Below are 11,738 nucleotides of genomic sequence, written 5' to 3' on the forward strand. Positions count from 1 at the left end.
TCCATAGATTTACATAGCCTTTCACTCATGGAACAAATATTAACTCTATGTCAGTTATGAGAACAAAAATGTAAGCTCTTTGCTTACAAGGGAAGAGTCTAGCTGTTTCTCATCTCTTCCTATCCTCCATGTACTTTCTGAAATGGATAAAGAAAACTGTGTTCTCTTGAATTGTATAATTATTGAAGCATTTCCAGGTGGAGATCAGAGGAGATAATGACCAAGAGAATGACCAAAAAAAAAAAAAAAAAAAAAAAAGAAAATCCCTATGCATGAGAATGTGTCCTAACTATAGCTGACACAGCATGCATTCAGAATGGGGAAGATTTCAACGCCAACAGGCAAGCATAGATTCTTGGGGTGGGGGAGGCAAAAATTAGAGTATTAGAGTATTTTTACATATAAAAGCACAGCTATACATATAATACATAAGCAGATATAGTCTATCTGTACTACTAAGATTTTATAGGGATAGCATTTAGGAAAAATTGTTGAAAAAAACTCCTTTCTGAAGTCCTAATGAATAAACAAAGGTGAGAAATGTTATGCTACAGATATCAGAGTTGTTTTTTTTCCCCTCAATCTGTTAACTATTAACACAAAAGGACACACCTAGAAAAGAATAGATACAAATAAAACGTATGGAGAGAATGAAGAGAAACATACATAATTTTTATATACAACATTTAGGGATTTCACAACCTCTCCATAGATTGTAAAATCAATTCAAATTATATAACGCATCCCTAGCACATGGATATGTTTGCACTGCACCATATGTAAAGGAGGAAAGAATTGGATATGGTAATTTAGGAAATGCATGCTTCAGTTTGCTTTAACAGCTTCATGTAGACAAAAGTGAAAGCCCTGAAGAACAAGACAATTTAAAACAACTTTTTCAAATACCAGATCACATCTTGTGGTCCATCTAGAGATAAATTGGGAGATAACAGTTTTTAGGACATATTTGATACCATATTGTACACCCAACTGTGCTCCTGGAAAACTCTTGCACCAATTATTTTTTTGCAATTTATACTATAAAGCTTTATTATTTTGTTATGTGGCTAAGAGTCAGAATTTCAATACTGTAAGCATGGGGAAAACATTCAATAAAACAGGAATAAACTAAGATAAAGAATAGATGCACAAGGGGGGCCTGGGTGGCTCAGTCAGTTAAGTGTCCAACTCTTGGTTTTGGCTCAGGTCATGATCTCGTGGTTCATGGGATCAAGCCCCGCATCCGGTCTGCACTGATAGCACAGAGCCTGCTTGGAATTCTCTCTCACAGTCTTTCTCTCAAAATAAATAAATTAATTAAAAAAAACCACAAAGAATAGATACATGAAAGAAAAAAAAAAACCTAAAGATATTTGCATTCATATACCAGCTAATTTTTTTTCAAGTGTTCTATTTCTTCACTAGTGGTACTTACAACTGTAAGTACAGAGCAACTCTGCTGGGGGGAGAAATAGGGAAGACATAAAATGAGTGATTATTCAGACAGTGTGCTCTTTATATTTTGGCAGGATCTCTGCATACACTCAAATTCCTCAGTGACCCGGCATCATGAGATGCTAACATTCCTCCTGAGGCTATATCCAAAAAGGTTTTGACATATGATAGTTTTGAATGGCAGAAAATTTAGTTTTGACTTAAAGTTTATAAAAAATTCCCTCATCACACATAATATCTCCTCAAAACGGTGCCTAAAATTTTGTCTTCAAAACAAACCAAGTTTTCAAAGTCAATTACGTAAGTTGGTTTGTTGTGTGTGTGTGTGGAGGGGTATGTGTGTGTGTGCACGCACACATCTGTCTATTGAATTATGAGATATGTTTTCATGTTTCAAATAGGAATTCTAGATTTTTGAAATGTTCTTTATCAAATGATTCAGTTACTTCTCTAACTGTAATGTGAATCCAAGGTGGTTATCAGTAATTCAGATAGTTAACTGAAAAATATCCATGTGTCAATACACTTTTTAAATACATAAAATAATGCCATCCTTGACTTGTTCAAATTCTTAGTAACAAATTTTGATTCATAAATATAGATATCCAACTTTTATTTTTTTTTTCAACGTTTATTTATTTTTGGGACAGAGAGAGACAGAGCATGAATGGGGGAGGGGCAGAGAGAGAGGGAGACACAGAATCGGAAACAGGCTCCAGGCTCTGAGCCATCAGCCCAGAGCCTGATGCGGGGCTCGAACTCCCGGACCGCGAGATCGTGACCTGGCTGAAGTCGGACGCTTAACCGACTGTGCCACCCAGGCGCCCCCAACTTTTATTTTTAAATAAATCTTTCTTTTCGTTCTAATCTGAAACAGAAAAACATTGTAACTGTCTACTGTCTTACAGGCGACTTTAAATTCATCTCTTTGACTCAGTTTATGAATCCACAAAATGATGCTGTATGACTATCCATTCTAAGTACTTATTTTTAAAATTGTTCATAGAGAGGAAGAAAGTACTTATTAAGAGAAACATGATGATGTTTACGAAAACAGTTTGAAAGAGATGCTACATCTTAAAATTCATTCTATCTATTTAAATCCCTAGCTTATGATTTTATTTTCTTTTCCAAGATGGAGAGCTTTTAAAAACATCATTAAAATGAACCTGGATCTCAGAATATTCATTAGGCAGCCATCCATGCTGCTATTTCAAAGTGGTTGGGAAGTGACAGGTACAGTTGTTACCCAACCCAATGACAGATAGGTTTTGCTAGTTTTCAATGTCAATTCTAAAAATTTTATTTTCATGAGTTAATATAAAACATTTTTACAATATATACAAGTGTAATTTTAATAAGTGGCTAGCACTCCCCATCTGTCTGACAATAAAGCCATTTAAAAAGAGTGAAACTAGAAGAATCATGCCAAGTTATTTGGCTTTAGTGCTTCTTAGACAATAAAAAAGAAAAAAATAGACCATATGTTTCCTAATTTTCCCACAACACTTTATATGCAAACTTGGATGTGAATGCATGTATTTTATATGCACTTGTGTGATAAATTTTTCTTGGGAAAAAAGTGCTTAGTTTGGTTAAAATTTTATACTTCAATTTATTCTGTTCAAATGCTCACATTGCAACCAGAAGAATATATTAGGGCTGTAAATTATTCCATTAGTAACTTCATTAATAAAATGTTAGCATGGCTTTAATTTATGGGCAAAATCAGAAAAAAAGTCAAATTATCTAGATAACATTGACGTGAAAGTGAAATAAAAGTTTTTAAAACCCTATTTGTATATAATTGCCATGCAATAAAAGTAACCAATTTTAGTAAAGAATTGGATGGATCTTGAAATTTCTGTAGTGTGATACAATAACCACCATCTTGATGATACAATCATAATAAAGAACATTTCCATCAACAACCACACAGTTCCCCTTTGACCTTTGCAGTTATTCCTCTCCCTGAAACCACGGATCAGCTTTCCATCAATACAGTTTTACCTCTTTGAAAAGTTTGTATAAATAACACCATAAGGCATGTAATTATTTGAATCCAGCTTCTTTTATTTAGTATAATGTTTTAACAGTTATCTGTTATTCTGTATCAGTAGTTCCTTCTTTTCCTAGCTATGCAGTATTCCATTATACAAGTATACCACAATATACCACAAATGTATACTCACTTATTGATACTTAGGTCATCTCTAGTTCCTTACCATGATGATTAAAGCTGTTATTATTGCAGTCACAAACAGATATATGTGTAGACATAATCAACATTTCTCATGCATAAATATCTACAAGTGGAAGTGTGGGATCATGGTAAGTGTGTTCTTCAGGAGAAACTGCCAAATATCTAAACTCTACTGTTTTGCCTCCCCATTAACAATGTATCAGAGTTCCAGTTGCTCCAAAATCTCAACAACGTTTGATATTGTCAGTCTTATTAATTTTAGTTAACTTAGTGTGTGTGTAGAATATTTCATTGTGGTTTAATTTAATCATCTCTAATGACAAGAGTGAGCACCTTCTCATGTGCTTATTTGCTACACATAGGCATTCTTTGGTAAAATGCCTATGCAAATTTAAAACATTAACTGAGTTGCATATTTTCTTCTTATTGAGATGTAAAAGTTGCTATATGTTTTTAAAATAGTCCTTTCAAAAGCAAGCATTTAATTTTTATGAATTCTAACCCATCTTTTTTATTATGATTTAACAACTTATAAGAAAATCTTTGTTTACCCTAAGATCATTTGATTTTTCTCTGTTTTTTTCCCTTTTTAAAATTACAGTGTTAATAAGCTCTTTTATTTAAGCTAGGATCCGTTTTGAGTTAACATGTATGTAGGGCACTCAGAAATGGGATAATAGTAAAGGTTTTAAAATTTGTTTTTAAAATTAATTAATTATATATATGTATGACAGAACTATTTGTTGAAAAGACCATTCTTTCCTACATTGAATAATCTTGATACATTTGCCCAAAACCAATTAACCATATGTACAGGGAACTATTTCTGGATTCTATTCTTGATGTCTATCATCATATCACTATTACACAATCTTGCTTACTGTAGCTTTACAGTAAGACTAGAAATCAGATATGTAAGTCATCCATCTTTGCTCCTTTCTACAATTGTTTGGGTAAATAATGCTTATTTATTTATTTATTTATTTCAGTAATTTAAAGAAGTCATCCTACTGTCACGTTAGCATGCATAGACTACGAGGAGAATTTACTCTCACTTTTATCATTGTTCCTTTTTAAGTATTGTGTCTTTACTTCTAGATTCCTAAAAATCTTTTTTCCCTAATCAGAGGTTTTTAATCATTTGATTATAATGTACCTTGACATGGTTTTCTTTAGAGTTATACTCCTTCAGCTTTGTTGAGCTCCTTTAAATCTGTCAGCTCGTAGTTTTCATTAAATTGGGAAATTTTCTGGCTATTACTTTCATAACTACTTCCTCCATCCTTTTAATTCTCTACTTCTGGAACTCTACATAGAGGCTGACTTGCTTGGTATTGTCCCACTATCAAGTAATACTCTGTTCATTTTCCCCCCTATTTCTTACTTCTGTGCAAATTCTGAATATTTTCATGTAACAGTTCTTTTAGTTTGCTGATGTTTTCTTCTTCTTTTTCTGTTAGTCCTCCTGTTAATCTCATTCAGTGGATTTTTTTCATTTCAGCTGTCATATTTTTCATCTTCAAGAGACGGATCTTTTTACATCTCCCATGTTTCTCCTTATCATGTTCATGTTTTCTCTACTTTCTAGAACATATGGAATCTGTTTATGACTGTTTCAACTTCACTGGCTACTAGTTCCATTATCTATGCTGTGTTTAGGATTGCTGCTGCTGCTGCTGCTGCTTCTTCTTCTTCTTGGAGAAAGAGAGGGTGGGGAGGAGCAGAGGGCAGGGAGAATGAATCATAACCAGGCTCCACACCCAGTGCAAAGCATGACACAGGCTGGATCTCACACTGTGAGATCATGTCCTGAGCCGAAAGCCAGAATCAGATGTTGAACTGACTAAGCCACCCAGCTGCCTCTAGGATTGCTTATAATTGATATTTATCCTGGATATGTGTCATATTCCCTGCCTTTTTGCATGCCAGGTAATTTGTGACTGAATGATGAACACTACCAATTTTAAATTATTTCCTACTGGATTTTTGTTGTAATCCTTTAAATAGTGTGCAGTTAAGGGAAATCAGCTGAATGCTTTTGAGGTTTGCCTCTGATCTGTTAGGACAAGTTCAAGCCAGTTTTAGTGTAGAACTAATTTATCTCTACTACTCAAGTGATATTCTTTTGATGATTCTACCCATTGGAGGGAACATAAACTTTTCCCAGCTCTGTGTGAGTACCAACAGTTTTGGTATTGGGTAGTTTCCTTCCACTTATGAACTGATTGCCACTAAGCCAAAGATTTCAGGGGACCTCTCTGCAGTTCTCTAGAGCTCACTCTCTTCCCCTCCACCTTGAAATTTCTTCTCCACTGCTTGTAAATGCTAGATACACCAGACTGTCCAAATAATGATCTCTTTGTTTCATCTCAGTGAGACCAAGAGGCTCATTTGGGCCGCCTTCTTTAGACAGTAGTCTGGAAAGTACCACCAAGAAGAAAGCTAGAGAAACTGCAAGACTCATCTTTTCTGTTTCCCTTTCCTCACACATCACTGCCTTGAACTTCCTCCTACCCAACACTGGAAAAGCACTGTTTTGTATATGTTGTCTGGTTTTCTAGTTGCTTAGGGTCAGAAGATAAATTTGAAGCATCCATCCATTATAACTGAAATTAATTTTCATATAGCATCACTGATAATGATACCTTATATACATTAAAAAAATAGTTCTTTTTATTCATTGGCTTTGCTTCCTAACAGTTATTTTTATAAAATATTATTTCTCAATATTTAAGAACTATTTGTCATAACTTGTGGTTACTATTATTTTTAATGTGATTTTGCTTTTTATCAAGCATGAATTTATTTTTTTAGCATACCCCTACATCTCAAAAGAAAAAAATTAAACATCATGCAGAACAAAAAAGTACCTTTTATGGCCATTTTGAAGATTTAAAAAAAGACATACCAAATAACAGTATAAATTAAGGCACAAAAATGTTTGAATATTTGAAACAAAACAAGTAAGAGTAGATAAAAAGACCATTAGAGCCAAATTAGAAACTAGCAGAAAAGCCTTAAAAAGAATAGAAACCATAAAGAGTAAAAACCTGAAACTATCCTAGAGAAAATTTCATTTTTGTTATAATTGTGTATAATATATTACCTACACTATGGTAACAGCTTTGTAAAACTTTTAGAATTATTTTTTGTTTTTCTGTGTATTAAGACTGAGATTCATGCATATTCTTCAGATATAGTTGGAATTATCCAGTCATGATTCCAGCACTTTAGCAAGGACTATCCATGCTTAAGTCTGCCGGACAAGGGAATTTGCAGACATCTTCTACCCTTTAAGAAAAGACTCTGACTTAAAAACGCCATGTAACAAAACTTTATTTCATAAATAACTATGAAGTTTCTTACAAAGATAAGCCACAATTACAGTAATGAAACTGTGATAACTTATGATAAAGATACACATGGAGCAGAGTAACTAATGGATAATTGCTACCACTTTTATATTAACTTGAACCCAACATTTATAAATCTTTCCCCATCACTACCAATTTTTCATTTTGATTAGAAAGCTTGGATTCTTTTTCAAACATTTTTCAAACTAGTGCAATTTAAAGTATCAGTTGCACGAATTCTCCATCTATGGGTTTAATTAAGATGGCAAACCAAGAAGGTCGAGAGAAAAAGGAAAAGAACGTTTTCATTCACGTGGCGTAAAATTATAGCCACCTGCACTCTGTTTGCAGGGTTACTAACCCAAATGAAAAGCTCAGAATTAAGTACTTCCTTCTACACTCTGCAGGGAAGTGTATCACAGAGTGAGGGAAGGAGCCATTCTTCACCACTCACACAGGCATGCTAAAAATAGCACTCAACACTCTTGCTGCAAGAACTTGTTCAGAAGATAAAAAGGCTGTTGGTTAACCATAAGGAAAAATTCTCAAAATGATGAAACAACATGAAAAAGGAAAAGTCAGGTTCCATGGGAGCATCTAATTTTGCTACAAGGAAGTTGGTTGTTAATGTGTAATTAAGGGCACCTAAAACCCACAGTAAAAGAACACCAGCCTACATCTGAGCAGTACTTAGATTTTTTTTTTCTTTTTTGCTTGTGATTCTATCTCTGACTTCATTATGTTTTGTACAGGGGCAATAAAAAAATGTCACTAAAAAATTATTGATGTGATTCTGTAGTGAAAGACTAAGAATAACACACTTCAGAGAATCTAATCACAGTTTATGCTTACTTCCTTACTCGGTGCTGATGTTTCCTTGATCTTTCAGCTGTTGCTTCTAAATACTTTTCAGGTTAATGCTTGAGACACTCACTTCTGTCAGGAGATGGTACCATGTTTTTAAAATGTTACATAAAACAAACATATCCTCCATAATGTATTATACCTTTCTATTATAATTTTACTAGTGTATTTCTTTCTGCTTTTGGAAGGCTTCCAACTGTTGAATATTTTTTTTAGGAATTATTAGAGAAACATTGAAAATATTCAGGTATCACTGTAGTTTATACTGCAAGTTTTTATCAGCAGAGAAGGTAATCTTGTTTAATATTATATTCCCAACACCTAACACAGAGCAGCTCCTGAATAAATATTTGTTGATCTACTGTATACATTAAATAGAAGATATAAAATCATAGGCATAATGCATAATTTTTAACAAAGAAGGTGAAATTTCTCAAGGCTGAAAATGTAAAAACCTATCCTACATGTGCATTGATAAAATGATATTTCTTACATAAGAGTACAAAAAAAATCATCTCAATTATGATATATAGTCTCTATTAAACTAACTCTAAATTTTCCTTAAATATTTTGCATGTCATTTCAAACACAAGTGACTATTCTTATATCATTTATGTAACTTTTGTATTACTGTAAACACATCAGCAGCAATCTTCAAACATGATTGATTAGGGATTCTTGTTTATTATGATAATATGTTGAACCACTGAGTTCAATATTGAGGCATTTTAATGGATATGTTCAATGGTATAACTTAATGTGATACCAGATACATAATTCTGAGAAGCAAATTATATCTGAATGGCTCCATTTTCTTAGTGACTATGTCAGAATGTGACTGGGTCTCACTCTGGCGATAACAAGATTACTTGTTATTTTGTGGGCCAGCATAAAAAGTAGGTCAAAAGCTGCAAGTCTTTCTAATGTGAGACAAGAATGTTTAATCAGAAATGGTATTGACTTGAGCATTCTAGAATGTTCTTAAAGAAAAGGTTAATTTTTGGTTGTTTCTGAGGAGTACTAACATTACAGCTACAGAATTTAACTACGGAAGTAATGGGAAATGAAAAGTGATATAGAAAATAGAATAAATGAAGGTAACTACTTAATTCTCACTTGTACCAGCTTTGGTTGATACAGTTCAATTCTTAAAATTTGAATTCAATTTAAAACATAATTTTGCATTTTTATACTTTGAAATGTTTCATGTGCCATTTGTTACGTTTAAATTTTAATTAGAGGGCTTTAAAAGATTAATATAATTTGCAATGTAGCTTTCACTTATTTTTAAAACACACAATGAATTCTAGCTGCCAAATTATAATTGAGAAGCAATCACACCAGGCCAGAGAAAAGCTCTTCTGCCAACACAATTTCTGAAAACTATCAAGATTTTTTCTAATATATGGGAACGATGATATCAGTGATTCATCCATGCTTATTAGTAATCTCAGAAATATATATTATAGATGATCATCCCTTATGCTCTGCTAGATATAGGAAACTTGGGAATTTTTCCTTTAAAATGTTGGTCCCTTTACAGGCAGATATATTGACGCTTTATCTTGGAAAACCCCTTGCTCACCATGTTTTCATTAGAATTCCTAAAACTATGGAACAGTAACCTCAAAGGGGATTGTTTATTAGAGTTTTCTAGGCACCTTATATACTTGTGACTTGCAAATGAATTCTAAATGAATGCTAGAAGTGCCAAAATCCAAAAGAATAGCCCATGTGGAAAAAAGATGTATCAAAGCCTAAAGGATTTATGTTTAAATTATTGAAATTCAATTGTGGATGCATGGCTTATTTATGCTGATTTTCTTTCTGGCTGCATTGTATGCTCTAAGTCTACTGGGTTTAGGACAGAAGACAATGACTTCTTTTCTGTATATTTTAATATTTTTTCTACATCACTTGTCCATGTTGATAAGACTAGTGACTCAAAAATGAAAAATTTTCATGTAGCATATGTGTAAGTCAACTTCCTTTTCATCTGTCCTTTAATTGACTCTGAGATCTGGATTTTCACCGCAGAGTGAGGAAAGCATTCATTTGTTAAAGAAGAAAAGTTATGAACATATTTTTTATACCAATAAAGGAAATGCAACCAAATATAGTGAAAATGAAAATGTTATAGACCTAACCAATATTTGATGGAACTATTGCATAAAATATATCTTGCACACACCATGAACACTGTAGTAGCAAGCTATGTAGAAGCGGAAGTGTTTTATGGGAAGCTTATTATCACAAACACAAAAGTAGACAGAAGTATCTTATTGCTCTTTGTATAGATGGGTGGTGCCCTGGAGAAACCTAGGGTCCAGCCAAGAATCTATGGCTGTTTCATTCTTCTTATACACCTCTGGCTTCTTCTCGGTTGCTGCAAAATCTGCCAAGAACTGTCCTCAGAAGAGGAGAAAGAAAGTAAATATGAAAATACTTTAGACTCTGCATTAGCTAAAGACGTATTCGTGTTGCCTGCAATGATGTTCTTTCTGAATTCTAGGGAAGACTCTTTCTTAGACCTTATCCACCTGATGGGCACAAGCATATGTCAACTTACTGACTGGCTTTCCTAAAATAAGGTATATTTTACTGATAAGCATGGCATCAACTCGTATTCCTTCATTTTTCTCTGTTTGATGGGAAAATATGAAATTAACACAGTATGTACACAGAAACTTTTTCTAGTACTATGGTCATTGGTTTTCTCCCAAGTGGCATATGACATGACCCAGAAAGCATACATTACGGGAAGATTCCAGTGCTGATGTTGAGAATTCATAATCTTACGGTGTGAAGCCTTTCTTCTGGAATTGACTCAGATAAAAAATTAGAGTACACTCAGTATTTAAAACATACACTGTACTTTTCCCCCATTATTTCATATAAATGTCCTCATATCTTTTTTTAAAACTTGCTTCTGGGTAGGAATTAAAATATATTCATTTTTCATTGAGCATAGGCTCCATTTTTTATTAGAGAAAAAAGAAGACCCAGACAAAAGAAGCTAATTAAAAAACACTAAATGTTTCTCTGGTGTGGTGTATGAACAGTCTTTAAGAATTATGTTATAACAGTAAGCTGTAATTATAACATGGTATAATAATGATATAATTCAGCAAGCTAAAAGCAATTCTACTATATCCAAATACAGTAAATACCCAGCAGGGAAAGCATTTTACAACAACTTGCTTTCCTGTTCTATGCAGGTCATATAATATTTATCTTTTATTTCACCGAGTGTGATCATGATACAAAATAATGTGCTCTGTTGTACAGAAAGGGTTAAGTTATGGCCTTTGTGAGCCATTAGTTGGAGATTTATTGGGGGAGTTAGTGAGTCTATAGTTCAATATGTGGTGATTGAACAAGGACCATAGGTGCAGAGACGGGGAGAGGAAGAGAGCTGAGGCAAATGACGTCCCTAGGGCTTTACAACATATGGCCCATCAGTCAAGGGTCAAGCCCCCTCACAAATTGCATGCACTTTACATAGCCATCTGCATCAATAAATTACTACTCTTCTGTGGCCAGGCACTAATGCATGAGCAAGAAGGATCAGCCTCACTTACAAATAAACTGTTTTATTTATTCTTGTTCATTTTGGCCCCATGGTGTGACCTATCTTTCCACAGTAGAATTTTTTTTCCCATGGTCACTTCAACCCACTAACACACACCCTAGCTTTTAAAAATGTACACTTGTCTTTTGCAGAATGATAAAATATGCCTTATAGAGTAACCAAGGTGCAGGTGAAACAGGTCAGAATGCCCATGAGAAAGTGCACCTGGGAAGAGGAAACTTCAGCACATTCATTTATCTTCTTTCTCTCCACTGAGATTCCCCTTGATGCC

General features: G+C 33.8%; 1 protein-coding gene across 1 annotated transcript in view; it reads right to left on the minus strand.

The window, feature by feature from the left end:
• Nucleotides 1-11,738, minus strand: part of ROBO2 (roundabout guidance receptor 2) — a 561,209-nt gene that overhangs the window by 386,931 nt on the left and 162,540 nt on the right. The gene's annotated exons all lie outside the window — the stretch shown is intronic.

This window comes from Lynx rufus, unplaced genomic scaffold (assembly GCF_022079265.1).
Source record: "Lynx rufus isolate CCGP_SWC_20201006 ecotype Redwood Valley unplaced genomic scaffold, mLynRuf1.p SCAF_5, whole genome shotgun sequence".
In the NCBI taxonomy this organism is placed as follows: domain Eukaryota; kingdom Metazoa; phylum Chordata; class Mammalia; order Carnivora; family Felidae; genus Lynx; species Lynx rufus.